General features: G+C 32.3%; 2 protein-coding genes across 12 annotated transcripts in view; both read right to left on the reverse strand.

Moving 5' to 3' along the window:
* LOC127723901 (glucose dehydrogenase [FAD, quinone]-like) overlaps positions 1-14,828 on the reverse strand; it is a 132,054-nt gene that overhangs the window by 116,406 nt on the left and 820 nt on the right. The gene's annotated exons all lie outside the window — the stretch shown is intronic.
* The window catches only part of LOC127723409 (glucose dehydrogenase [FAD, quinone]-like), a 483,936-nt gene that overhangs the window by 8,801 nt on the left and 460,307 nt on the right, over positions 1-14,828 (reverse strand). The gene's annotated exons all lie outside the window — the stretch shown is intronic.

The following is a 14,828-nucleotide window of genomic DNA, read 5'->3' on the forward strand; positions in this document are numbered from 1 at the left end:
TATGCCCTCGGGAAATGTGAAATTTCTCGGGTGAACAACTATTCATATTTCCTCATGTTCCGTAAGCAATGGAAATTAATGTTTTACTCTACTACTTTTAATATATGAAAATTCAAATATTCTCCTGATTTTAGAAAGGAAATATAGGTTAAAAGGAACATACATTTTACGGTTACTGTTACAAATGTGTTGATCTAAACGATATGACAGTTTTGGTGTCTCAACTCACTAGTGACATGTTTTGTTATCTTAGATCTGTAGATATTATTGTCGTTTGATCTGTAATGTTACCGTGTGTGTCCTATTTCCGATTATAACATGTTGACGGAATGTGGATTTTCGTAGCCGGTGATGCACGCATATCGGGAGACGCTTACTTTGTCGACGCACCAGTTATGGCTCTTTTAGTGTCCATGCAATTCCCTCAGTATGTGTTAGTTACATTGATATTCTATTTTAAGCACTATTGGTTTTTGTAGAGGCCAGTTTTTATAGGCCACAGAACAACTGACCTTCGGCAGGAAAACTTGCAATTCTAGTCAATTAAGATTTAAGATTGGATACGGACGCACCTGCCACGTGCGGGGTCTCCTATAAATCGATTTTCGGGATTTTAACCTCGATATACTATCGTCATCGTAATCTATTACTACATGATCTTGATATAATACTAATGATTACTTGCTTATTATTTAAGAAAAGTCTTGTTTTTCTGTTTTTGTTATACGCCTGAAATAAGCTTAACACAATGGTTACAATGTTTTGCTAAGTAAATAGTTTTGGAACTTGATAACAACGCGAATAATAGAGGACATTCGATTGACAGAGGTGAATATGATATATTGTTAACTCACCTCCACCATACTTTGTATTATGTGTATATCGTTTTGTTTTAGGCTTCGGTGGCCGATTGGTCTAAGTAGTGTGTCAATAGCCTGTCAACACTGAGGTTACGAACGAATTTGGATTCCGCAAATGGTAGGTGCGCTCGACTCATATCTTATTTGACTTGGATTGTCATTTTTCCTACCGAAGGTCTGAGGTTCTCTCATGGTACTCCTGCTTCCTCCACCGATAAAAATTTACCGCCACGAAATAGCCCCGTAGTGCTGTTTTTGTTGTTGTTGTTCTATGTCATGTGGAAATTCTAAACATATTTATGAAGATATACTTATATATCTCTGGTACGACAAATCGTAGTTTATAAAATCTGCAGTTGCTTTCTGTAATCCAAGTTATTCTTCTTATAAATTTGACATCATAGTTAACTTTTTTTAAATTTGTAGCATGCCATATTAATATTTACTTGGAATTAATGAATAGCCTCAATGAAATGGTACTAAATAGTTTTTGAATGACTTATAAGGCAATATTATAATTTGACCATGCCTTCTATAAATCATAATATACATTTGTATGAAATTAGCAGACGATATGTAGTATTCAAGAATGCATGAATTCGGAAATAGGTGTATGTAAAACATATTCTTTGAAGTAGTTAACAAGAAGATAAGACAACTTTCTCTTTAATAATGGCATTAAGGCTTGTAATTTTGCACATTCTACTAAGGAATAGTACTGTTTTATTGATATCTTAAACATTTTGATGAAAAAAAAGGAAATTTTTGAAGTTCTTTTCAAGATAGATGTTGTTTTAATAAGAACAATATATTGACAGTAAACACCTTGCCATTGACACTAGTGTTAATTGTACCTATTTGGCTGTATCCATTGCAATCAACAGAACGGTAACCAATTTCCGAAGCAGCTTTCCGATTGAAAAATTCTAAAGTTGTGCTAGACTTAGGTGTCACAACTATTTTTCCTTTTGTGCCTCTATAAGCTGAAAGTATAATTACATGCTTTATGACTAAAAATATTTTATAACATCGTTCATAAAAACATATGCCCACAAAGGAAGTATATTACCTCTCAAAAACACATTCCAAAGTTCAATTGGCTTAGCCATTAAACATTACTTTTATAGAAAATCGTTTATAATATGAAGTAGGCAATACATACTTTACCTTAAATGATTCATGCCTATAGAGTAATGTTTGGTCCTGCTATTTTAGCCCGGTAACTGACAAAATAGGTCTTTTAATTACCGTTAACATTTTAAAATAATTTGCCTAAATGTTTCCCGAGTCGAAATGAAATAAGAGACCGTAAACGGCACCATCAAATAAGGGTGCCACATGTAGAGCAGGATCTGCTTACCCTTCCGGAGCACCTGAGATCACCCCCAGTTTTTAGTGGGGTTCGTGTTGCTTAGTCTTTAGTTTTCTATGTTGTGTCATCTGTACTATTATTTGTCTGTTTGTCTTTTTATTTTTGGCCATGACGTTGTCAGTTTGTTTTCGATCTATGAGTTTGACTGTCCCTCTGGTATCTTTCGTCCCTCTTTTACTCTTCTAGTTAATTAAAAATTTCACTATTTTGTTTTGGAATTTATACAAACAGTATACAATTTACGTGAATATTGAAAAAAAACATAAAACAATGCGTATGTCCACCTCTGCAGTTGAATTGTAGGGTGAAGTTTTTATTCATGTTTGCCCGTTAGCAAGCACATGACTGCTTATGATACGTGCACGCGATTTATTGTCTGCATTCCTTATGTGTCTATGTACGTGTTACATATTACCGTGGTTCATCCGAAGTTTGATTTTTGTCCTTGTGACTTGAAATGCTGTATAATTCAGACGGTGCTCTTTCAAAAGTGTATATACACCCAGTTATCGTACTTACGTGAACCCGATAGTGCCGGTATTTTCATTGTTTCCATCTTTTTGAAGTAGGGTAAAACTTCCTTGTAGCTCCAACCCTTACATCCTTGTTTTGCCCACTCATCATAATCATGGCGACTACCTCTGATCACAACCATACTATTCATACTCCCGCATCCTCCTAACATCTTACCACTAGCCAAATATATTTGCTGTCAAATTTGATATATATATAAAGAGTGTACCATTGAAGTTAGTTTAATGAGTTAAGATATGTAATAAAACAAAAAAATGTATGGGTCAACCAATTTGTTTTTTTGGCCGTAAAACTTATCAAGCGTCTATTTCAGTTGTTCTTCTTTATAAGTTAGAGGAAAAACAAGTCTGCCGATGTTCGAAAATCATTTGAGCAAATACAAATCAAAGTTTAAAGCTTAACCTGAGGGAATTGCATGCACTACCAACCGAGCTAGACCGGATGCTTATCCTACTAAAAGAGATTTTTTATGTTAGGATCACATCTGTGTTTATGAAGTATGTATAATGTGCACATTCACGAGTTCAATTGACATATTATTAACCCTATACGATGGCACGGAGGGTATTTTACTACTAGGAAAAGGGGAATTGAGTTGACAGTCAGAAAGCTGAAATCGTCACGTTTGTCATAGATCCTGATGTGGAGTCGTCCGTCTGTGACAAAACAAGAAAACATTAAAAATCGTTACTAGTGCCGAAAGTATACTTTATTTCGAGGGCACTGTGATATTATAGATGCAAGCACTCGCTGAAATGATGGATGTTAAAAAGCAGAACATCATCAATATACATGATATACATAAAGGTTGATGAAAAGAACTTAACAAGATACCTCTACTTTTTTCTTTTGTCCTCTGTCAGACGTGCGTCATATGAGTATAAAAATAAGTCTGAAGGATTGCACAATTAGTATCCATTACAACCTGTACAATACAAACTTAAATATATATTCACGAAATACAACAGATATGTTGTATATTAGAAAGGCCAGCATTTTGATGATATCATCTTCTGTGAATTTGTTGTTGAATGCGGCTTGGATCTTAACAAAGGAAGATTTTGCACTCCCTTAATTACCAAGCATTGGTTTCTACGAGTCCCATTTTTTTTCTGAATAACCAGACTGTTTAAAGATCATTCTATTTTGAATCGGGAATTGTGATGTAGAGCGTAGAAAAATCAATAGTTTCAATATAAGTAATATATTGCAAGTCAGACTTGATCGATTATCATTTACCATTATATAGTAGATCTTTAGATATATAAAACATCCACACCTGATTGACACAATGACAATTATACCAATCCTCACCATATTTTTGCGGCAATATTTTAATGTTAAAATAATGCAAGTTAGAGCTTTCAAACGATGTTAAGTCGAACATTCTGACGAACAAGCTATGTATCGTTCACTGCAAGGATCCATGTAGCGTTTAGTAATTCAGTGGGAAGAAGGAATGTTTTCATTGTCCTTTGGATTTAAATACCAAAAAAAAAAAAAACTCATCAAAGACGTTACATGTGCGTTTCGTCTACAAAAGACTCATCAGTGACGCTCATATCAAAAAAATTAAAAAATCAAATAAAATACGAAGCGAAAGAGCATTAAGGGTCAAAATGCCGAAGGTTTTGCCTAATACAGCTTAGTCAATGACAAAAGGACGAATTAGTGATTTACTTAGTCAATGACAAAAGGACGAATTAGTGATTTACTTAAATCTCGTTTTTCATAAATGATGTTGGCGTAAAGGTGGGATTAATTGAATGGCTGTAAATTGCACGTTCATTTTACGAAATCCTACTAATGATTCTTGCATATACAATACTATGCCTGGAGGCTTTGTCTGTATGAACAATAACATACAACCTCGTGCATCATAAAAGCATAAAAAACCCGTGTGCTCATGATTGATATTACTTTTTGAATTCGATTCTGAATGCATAATCAAACAAACCAGATCCTTAAGATAAAATGTTCAGTTAAGGATCAAATAGCTCGAGCTTAAAACTTCGACTAGATCCATCTGTTATCTGAAATTATTCTTCTAGTTTATAGGCTGGGGAATTTAAAATTTTTGACATTTTGCTACCAACTCTCTAAGCTGTTTATTGTTACAATGCAAAGGACCCGGCAAAGGTAAAGTAATCAATAGTTAAAAGTTTAAATTAAATATAAACATATCGTAATTACCTTGTTCTCCATAGCAAAAGATGAATATTTCTGTGGAACGCTATGATAATTCCAGTCTTGCTTAGTCCTTAATAGATTTCCCGATGCCCCTGGTATAACAGTGGCTTCGTTTTCCAAATCAGATCCACCAGCTTCTAAAAGCAAGACAGATGTTTTGTCCTCTGTCAGACGTGCAGCATGCACAGACCCTGCAGAACCACCGCCAACTTCAATCAAAAAGAAATTCATTGTCATGCGTCATGTGCATACTACCGGGAACCATGGCTATAGCGTTTCGATTGACAACTGCAAAGGTAACTTGCAAGTAGTTGGGACTGTTAAATTCGTCGATTTAAATTATTGCTTTTTATCCTTTATACTACAGAAATACCCATATTACTAATGCGTATATAGTTGTCACTGAACAGAAAATAATTTCAACTACGCAACATCTTGTTAATTTTACAATTTCCGATTTTTTTTGGAAAATAGTCTTTTGCAGAATATTTGAATCCACATTATGATGTTGTTTGAACACAAACAGGCCAATAAAAGAGCACAAACTAACTCATTCTGAATATTGTTGCGATTTGGGGAATCTTAGATCGAACTCCGATATTGACATAACTTGTTTGAAAATACTTTCCTTAAACGTTTGCAGTATAAAAAGACGAATACTATATCCTGAATTTATTGAACTTATAAATTCATATGATGGTATTTGCGTACAAGAGACATAAAAACCGTTGATTGCGATGAAATTTTCATTCTAGCTTATATTCAAGAGATAAAAATTATACGGATATTAAATAACAGAAGATACGGAGGTTTAATCAAAGGCTTTTAAAAAACTTAACGGGAACACATCAAAACTATGAAAAGTAATAACAAATAGGTTTAAATTCTCTTCTGCTTTCAATTATCTAGATGTTGATGACTTTGTTGGCAATGTATACATTTCGCCAGAAAATACTCATTAAAGATCAGCCGATGCGTTCCGTGGAATTGAAAACAAACTATTAATTTGTTCGAGCGATTGATAATATATATGCTTCGCAGGGGACATTAACATGTTTATTAGCCGAATGGCAACCAGTCCGGGTTTTATACAAATAGATCTGAATTATATTATCGATGAGATCAATGATTAACAGCAAGATGATGAAGGCAAACTAGTAAGTCATAATATTCCTAAATTTGAGGTAATAAGGATAGAAATAAAAACAACTTTGGTTTTAACCTATTTGCTATATTACTTTAGAAAAATTTGATGTGTTCCCGTAAAGTTTATAATACTATACACAACTGTCATACACGTGGAAGTTTAAGCTAGCTATAAAATAAGGTTAAACCCACTATTTTCTTCGGAAATTGCCTGTACCAAGTCAGGAATATGGTAGTTGTTTGTAACTTGTTTCGCTGATTGGTAGCGTTTGATTTTGTCAGTTTTTATGGACTTCCTCTTTTTTAATTTGCCTTTTAGTTCAGTATTTGTGTTATACTTTTTTGGCAACTTGCAACTTGATATAAACATATTCAATTATCTGTTTATTATGAATGGTCGAATGGGTAAAAATTATATCACGGCAAATTAACAAGTAAAAATGAATGTGTGGTGGATTATTTCAAAGGAACACCCGTATTTCAAAAAAAGATTACTATTTCCGATGTCCTCGACACTGTCCATTAGAAATATCAATGATTTGAAATACATGTAGCATTTGACAACAGATCTGGAAGTGAAGAAAAGTTAATCAAATGGATCGGTGAAAGAAAGGATGCATTTGAAGCTAAAGTAGATGCTGTAAAACTATCTGCATTAGAAGAATCATTAACTTGTCCTTCTAAACAATAAAAGACAAAATATTATTAACATTAACATTAATATTGTTAACGAAATAGGCGATTTGCGTAAGGAAGCTGCTACTTTCACATTTGGTATAACAACCCCCCCACACACACTCACACACGAAAGATGATAAATCCTTCAACGAAAAATTATAAACCTAGGTATGACTTGAATAGCAAAAAAAGAAAATGAGTTTTCAACAACAACAACAAACTTTCGAAGAAAACTTAAAAAGTTTGAATAACTTTAGAATTTATATGAGAAAAAGCATCAAAGATATGAAAACTAAAAGTTCTGAAGAATATCAAAATATCATGAATATTTTCAGTCGAGACTAAAAAAAGAAATCGCCCCAAATTCCAATCGAAATAGTGTGTGATTTCCTTAAAAACCTCAAATTTAATGACAGCGAAGACATACACGACCCTAGGAATCTAGCAAACGATACTACTGCTGAAACGAGATAGTGAATTCAGTTATAACAGCAGACGAAATAAAAGAAATTCATCTTGAAGTTATAGAATAATAAATCAAGCGGTGATGACAAAATCTTCAACGAATACCTCAAATTTATATCAGACCCATTTATTCACATTATCGTACTTCTATCAAATTTTATATTTGAGTCCGGGCACATACCAAATTCGTCGCTAACAGGAAACATACATCCGATTTTTAAAAATAAGGGAATCAACAAGATCCAAAAATTATAGACATTACTTTATTGAGCTGTTTTTTGACAAATTGTTCACTTCTGTAATATATGAAAGATTAACTAAATTCACCGATGAGCTTTTTATTTATCATCATCAGAGTTGATTTCAGATTGACCACTCGACTTTTGGTTATGTATTCATCCTTTACTTAATTTTAAACATAATGTCAAATCGAAAGAAAAGGCTTTACAGTGCATTCATTGATTTGCAACGGCCTTTGATACCATCTGGATAAATTGACTGCGATATAAACAAAAATCTCAACCACATAAATGGCAAAATGTATAAAGTAATAAGAAATATGTATGGTAACATCAAATCAAGAGTTATCTATAATAACGAAAAATCGGAATTCTTTCCATGCACCATCGGAGTTACCCAAGGAGAATATATATCTCCATTGTTATTTTCTTTATACATAATCAAAGATATGATAGACTTCTTATCCAGTAACAGGTTTCTTGCTGGCCATTTTCGCATTTTACGAAAAAAATCTAATTGTGCCGAAACAAATTATTATTGGATAAAGTTTTATGCAAAAGTATTATAGTTGTCCAATATCATCCATCTTTCTTTTGTTTGTTTTTTCGGGCCTCTCTGACTTTGTCTTTATCACGTCACACGTGTCGAATTAACAGAAATTCAATAATCAACTGATTGGAAAAAGGTACAAGCTATCAACAATAAACTTATCATTAAAAGATGTTGATTGTAATGTTTTATAAAATTGTGTAGACAAATGGCTTCAAATGTCACTCAAACCTACAACTTTTATAAAAAAAAATTCCTTTGAAATTGGCACTTCGCAATCATACGTTACTCTTTTTTCGACCTCCGGAATAGATTACCATAGTTGTATTTGACAAAGCCTTTCGATATTTCGTATTCTCAATGATCTTCAACTTTATTTGCCGTTTTACCTTTTATGATTCGAGTCACTGATGAGTCTTTTGTTGACGAACGCTCGTCTGGCGGACAGAAGTTATAGCTTCGTATCTTTGATGAGGTTTTTTTTACCACACATCTCAATATATTTATGTTCGCATACCTATAATATAATCGTAGTACCGTCGTAATGATCTGTTAAACACGCCAGGTGGGTCTTTCGGTCCGGGCGGCAACACATTTTGCAGGACATTTATTATTGTAACACTGTTCAGAAGCGAATGCCCAAGGAACATGATAAAATTTCACCCTGAAAATAAACACGAATTCTTCATGTTTTCACACATTTAAAAAAATCAGCTTTTGCATTTTACGAAATAATGATTCATTTGTGCATCATTTCATTCATTCTTTTTCGTCCTTTAATGAAGGCTATATTCTGAATCAAATATTTAGTCCTCTTTGACTGTGACTAACCAGTACTTACATTACATTACATTACAGGCAGTTATATGAAAATTGTTTACTTTTATCTATTTGTGTGTACCACTTTGAACATTGGCCATTCCGTCGTGCATTGAAGAAGACCAACAGAAAAAGAGTTCGAAAAATGGAATTACCATTACATCTTATTAATTATCCGCTGTTAATCACCTAAGTTCTGAACTAACATTCAGTCATTAATTAATAGTCCATTATAATGCTATCTTTTATAATGAAGTTGCTTGCTTTTCAGGGCAGTTAAGCACTAGCTACAGTTCGTTAGTAGAGAGATGTTGATTTAAACTGTAATTTTTATCCATTCATACTTTAATATACTGGAACATACACATAAGTAAATCATGCAAAGTATTTCACGCAGATGTTTCAAATACAGTGATGTAAGTTAGATCGGGTGCCTAAATTGATCTTGATTGTAAATTATTGCAAATGATGGGTCTTGATTGAAATTAGCAAAGCAAAGAGGAAGGTACGATTTGAGACCAAAGAAGTATGTTATAAAATTTCAGAATTTTAGAATTAATTGATTTATCTTTTTACTTGTATAACACATTATACATTATAGTTTTGGTTTAAAACATTCTCTTTTCTGTAAAGGACAGTTTATTCAATAACATTGAGCAAAGTCTGCCCTTTTGACCTGTGTACGCTAAGAAATAATAGAACAAAACATATATATCCAAAGTTTGTGTGTTTTATGTTTATCTATTCGATGGCCAAGCATTGTTTAAGGTGACGCCTATGCTCTATGTAGATTAAGCTTAAATGTTTAATAAAATAATAAAAACCTGACCATTTCTCCTATGACCTCACTTTAATGACGTCACAATCAAATTTGTAAGCAAGGTTGACCTAATTTTTAATGATAAAATGTTTATGATTTATCTTTACCAAAACAATTTTAAATAATAAGATAAAATGTTTTAATCAATTAAAAATTTTTAACTTTTCTATATCAGTGGAGCTACATTTGTAACTCAGATAATATGGTTTTATGGTGATTCCATTTTTATCTTTTACGTTTACTTCGCGAGCGTTCAAATAAGATATGATCTGTAAATCGACTGAATTTTCAATGACTTCATATTCTACAAAAATGCCTGATTATACCTAGATTGTAAATTGGATTTAACGACGGAGAAATATCTTAATATAACAAAACCTCTGAACAAAAATTAATATTTTGTTGGAAATTAAGAGTAGAGAATTGGTTTCAAACTAAACTTCATTTGCTGTTGGTGATTTGATTATAATTAATTTTCTGTAAACTTAAGACCATTTAAATCTATATACATTTTTTATTCCAAAAATGAACATTCCCGATGTATAATCCTTTACATCATGTCGTCACAATATAACAAAATATGATGAAGGAAACAAATTACAATAAAGGAAAAACTAAATGGATATTGATTAAATTAGTTTTTACACTTTGACGAGATTGTAATAGTACGTATCGTTTGATTCAAATAATGAATTTAAAATTTCCAGTTTTGTTTTTGAATAGTTATCATTCAGCTTGACAATCCGCCGTACGATATGTCAGCGATATATCTCTCGTGTTAATCAACCAAATTATGATTTCGTCCAAACTAGGTCTGAGGAGATTATGTAAGCATTACCACTCAAAAACATATGTATCAATATCTAACGTGTAAGTTAGCGCTACCACACATAGATCTTGATGGCACTCACAAATCCTTGAATATCGTGTCAAGTCGGAAATATGCATGAAACACATGCTTTGATTCGTTGAATGGCATAACCCAGCTGTTTTCACTTCTCCAGTTGGACTCCAGAACCTATCCTTTTTTGACTGTTAGTAGAAATGGATGTGATGTCTCAACTAAATCTGCATTTTTCATTAATTCTTATGTCAAGCGGGATAGATAGGATCATAAACTATACTTAACTTTAAATTGTTTAAGTATTCAATAAATGATCATCATCTATATCCCATAGTTTGCAGAGAAGCCCTGTTTGAAGTACCTTAAAAGAATTATGGACCAAATCTAAAATATTGGGAGCTTAGTTTGTTACCACATAATGAGCTAAATATCTAACAATTGAAATTTCTAGATTTATTTATATTCCAACATTCCTTTTCTAAGTTTTAGAGTAGTTTTTTTTATACTGTAATGTGTACCTCCAAAAAATCTAATCACAGATAAAAAAAAAAGACATTTTAATCTAAATTGGAAATTTTTCTTATGAATAAAAAATGCTAAAAGTATACTTTATGAATTAATATTTTATTCTTCTGATCCTGAGGAATTAATTATAGAACGTCTTTTTAGTTTGATTAATGTTTTTGTTTTAATAAATCCATACATGATTTCCTATTTAATCTCAATATATTACATTTATTAATGATCCTTAATAGGTCACAAAAAAGAGAAGTAAAGACAAAAAGTCAACAGCAACAATAACTATTTCATTCTTAAGCATTATTCGTGCAAGCTATCTAGATATAACATTTACCTATATGTCATAAAAAATATCTGACACGGAAAATAAATGTATAAACTGTAAAAGACATTGATCAATAAATGATCAAATGAAATAAGAAAGCAAATCCTACCGTAATTGCCTAAACAGATATTGTCCCTGCAGTGAAACCCCAGGGAAAATGTTAAGTATTTGTAGTGTTTAAAACGATTAGAATTACTTGCATGAATTTATAACATGTGATAAACAGTTATACGTTTTTTCCGTCTTAAAAAAATCGTTATAGATAGTGATGCATCGGAAAACATATATATGCACTTATACCACATCTTCTTATTTATATATATTATAGATAACTAGTATATGATTATTTTATGTTTGTTTGTAAGGTGCACGAAACAGCAAACCTGTGTAAATATAACCAAATTGATAAATTTCTATTATCCATCATATTGTTTTTCTTAAAAATTGATTGTTAAACGAATGTTATTTAAAATGACCCATACAAAGTTATGTAGGTATCGAATTTACGTGCATGAAGAGATGTCTGTCATATTTGTTTTTTCGTAAATTGTTTTGTTATAAATTAGGCCATTAGTTTTCTCAATTGAATTGTTTCATATTTTTCATGTCGGGGCCTTTTATAGCCGACTAAACGGTATGGGGGTTTCTCATTGTTGAAAGCCGTACGTTGCCTATAATTGCTTACATCCACTTCATTTAAACTTTGGTGGATACTTGTCTCATTGGCAATCATACCACATCTCCTTATTTTTATATAGTTTTAGAAATTTAACCCAATATTTTCATTCGGGATAGACCATAGATTTTTTAACTTTGTAATATCATATCTCCAATTCTGTACTGCTGGATTTGCTAAGAATTACTCATATATTGAGATCAAACCATACAAACCATTTAAACATAGTACTACTAAGATAGTTTTGATCAAAAATATTTAACAGCAAACATACATGAGAAATAGTGGAGATACAACACTATAAAAATATTTTTCTCTGACCTAACTAGATGAATAAGCCATTTTTATATAATTGGAGTGTAGATTTAGAACAGTGTAGTTCTGACAAAAAAATTGTAGAAATCTCGTATTATAGTTGTATAGGAAGATAGACGATTACACTTGGATCTCAAATATATAGATATCTCCATTTTTTTTTTATTAAAAATGACCCTTTATAGCTTGCTGTTAAGTGTGAGCCAAGGCTCCGTGTTGAAGACCGTACTTTAACCTATAATTGTTAACTTTTTATACATTGTGACTTGGATGGAGAGTTGTCTCATTGGCACTCATACCACATCGTCTTATTTATATATAACACTATACGCTTTACACGACGTTATGTAAAATTAGACATTCATTTTTGAAGGTTCTGTATACGCTTCAGGCGTATATTTTGTATTGCAAAATGTGTGCTTGTAATAGTCACTTGCACTCTAAAACATCCCCTTATTACGATCGGACATTGTTTCGTATTTTCCACAAACAGCCAATAAGACTTCCCAATTTAGATAAGTTCTTACTTCCGGATAGGAAAAGACCACGTAACCACATGTTTATAGAATCCGTTAAGGTGTTTTTGTCGTTGTTTTATTTTGCATCCAAAATAAAAATCAGAAGTTTCATACCAAGCATCTAGTTGTATTTGCAAATAAGTATTTTAAATACGAATCAAATAGGATGCACATGAATGCAGCTTAGTTATAATCTTATTAAGTAAATGGTATATTTCAACAGAAAAATCGGACCCAACACTTCAGTTGCAAATTTGGTTATTTTTAATTTTGGCAAATTAAATTATATTCTCCAACGCAGTCATATAGATCGATCCTGACACTGTTTGAACGCTGTGTTATCGAAAGCACAAGAAGCATCGTTCTTTTAGCTAAACGTTTCCATAGGCATCAACTCGTTAAACTGTTTGTTCTTTTCTTATTAGTAACGGATACATTTGAACCGAAATTACCACCGACAGAGTTGATGCAATTAATTTAGCAAGATAACGATAACGAACTCCGATTAAAAAACAGATCCTTTGTTTAAGCATTTTTACAAGGATCTGATAACACTCGGTTTTACTTTCTGTTCTCGTAATAATTACATCAGCCAACGAAAGTTCAGCCTTAAAATTTGTAAAGGTGTGTACTTATCCGACAAAACTAGAGTACTTAAACGGTCTTTAAAACAGAAAGTAGAACGGATCGTTTTCAGATCCTTGTGTGTAAAGCTTAGACACAGAGGATCTGTATTGTAATCAGATTGACGAGAACGCAAATTTTCAAACCTAAAATGAGGGTTTTATGTACATGCGAATTATTTGCAATTGCTTTTTAAAAATATATCCAAATGAAATAAACACCCCTTTAGGTCAAACTTTGTTAAGAGACATTGTTATACTTTACTATAGTAATCAATAATAGAATAATCAACAAAGAGTTACCACATTGTCCCTCGGGAGACTACTTATTCGCAAAATTACCGAGTCTGAATGTGCACGCAGTAAAATGACCGCCACTTTTACGCCTAAGCAAAATATATGTTTGGGAATGCACACGTAGAAAATATTACCCCTTTAAATTTTGCTCGGATTTGCACGTCGAAGAAGAAATAAATAGTTGTCGTTTGGTGAAAATGACGTAGGGCCATAAGCATAATAAGGTTTGGTTGCAGTTCTGATATTGACATGGCAAATATTCTACAGCAAAAAAAAAACTGTAAAACACAAAACATGTATAACCTCAAATTAAGTTTAGTAAAATCATACAATTATAACCGTTATTAAAATTTACTATCAAAATTATCAAATCTTGAAAAGATTATTTTCCTTCCGTCCTGTGAACTTCTAAAAATAACCTTTTCTCGATTTAATTATTTCGGGTCTTATCATTTGATGAATTTTTATTGTTTCTTCTGAGATGAATGTTTACTTTCCATAGAATAAGAAAGGGAGAACAAGTTGAGCCAAAAACATAAGCTGTTGATTGTCTAATACAAAATGATTGTAATAACAAAAATACCAAACTCCAAGTTGAGTTCATAAAAGGGAAGTCCGTATTAATTCACTTAACTAAAAGCTCGACTATATCAACCAACGACTGACTGAAAAGCTCGACTATATCAACCAACGACTGACTGAACAGCTCGACTATATCAACCAACGACTGAATGAAAAGCTCGACTATATCAACCAACGACTGACTGAAAAGAAAACTGTCATATTCTTATTTTGGTACCTGAATTTTCATGTGCACATATGTTTATCCTTTCGGAACATATGAGTGAGCCAAAAAATTTCAGAAGGGTTATTTTTGCTATTTGTACTGTGTATGTTTGTTTTCCGGAAAGCTGTCTGTCTTCTGTCTTAATGTAAAAGAGGGACGAAAGATACCAGAGGGACAGTCAAACTCATAGATCGAAAACAAACTGACAACGTCATGGCCAAAAATAAAAAGACAAACAGACAAATAATAGT

Source organism: Mytilus californianus, unplaced genomic scaffold, assembly GCF_021869535.1.
Source record: "Mytilus californianus isolate M0D057914Y unplaced genomic scaffold, xbMytCali1.0.p SCAF_13, whole genome shotgun sequence".
Taxonomy (NCBI): domain Eukaryota; kingdom Metazoa; phylum Mollusca; class Bivalvia; order Mytilida; family Mytilidae; genus Mytilus; species Mytilus californianus.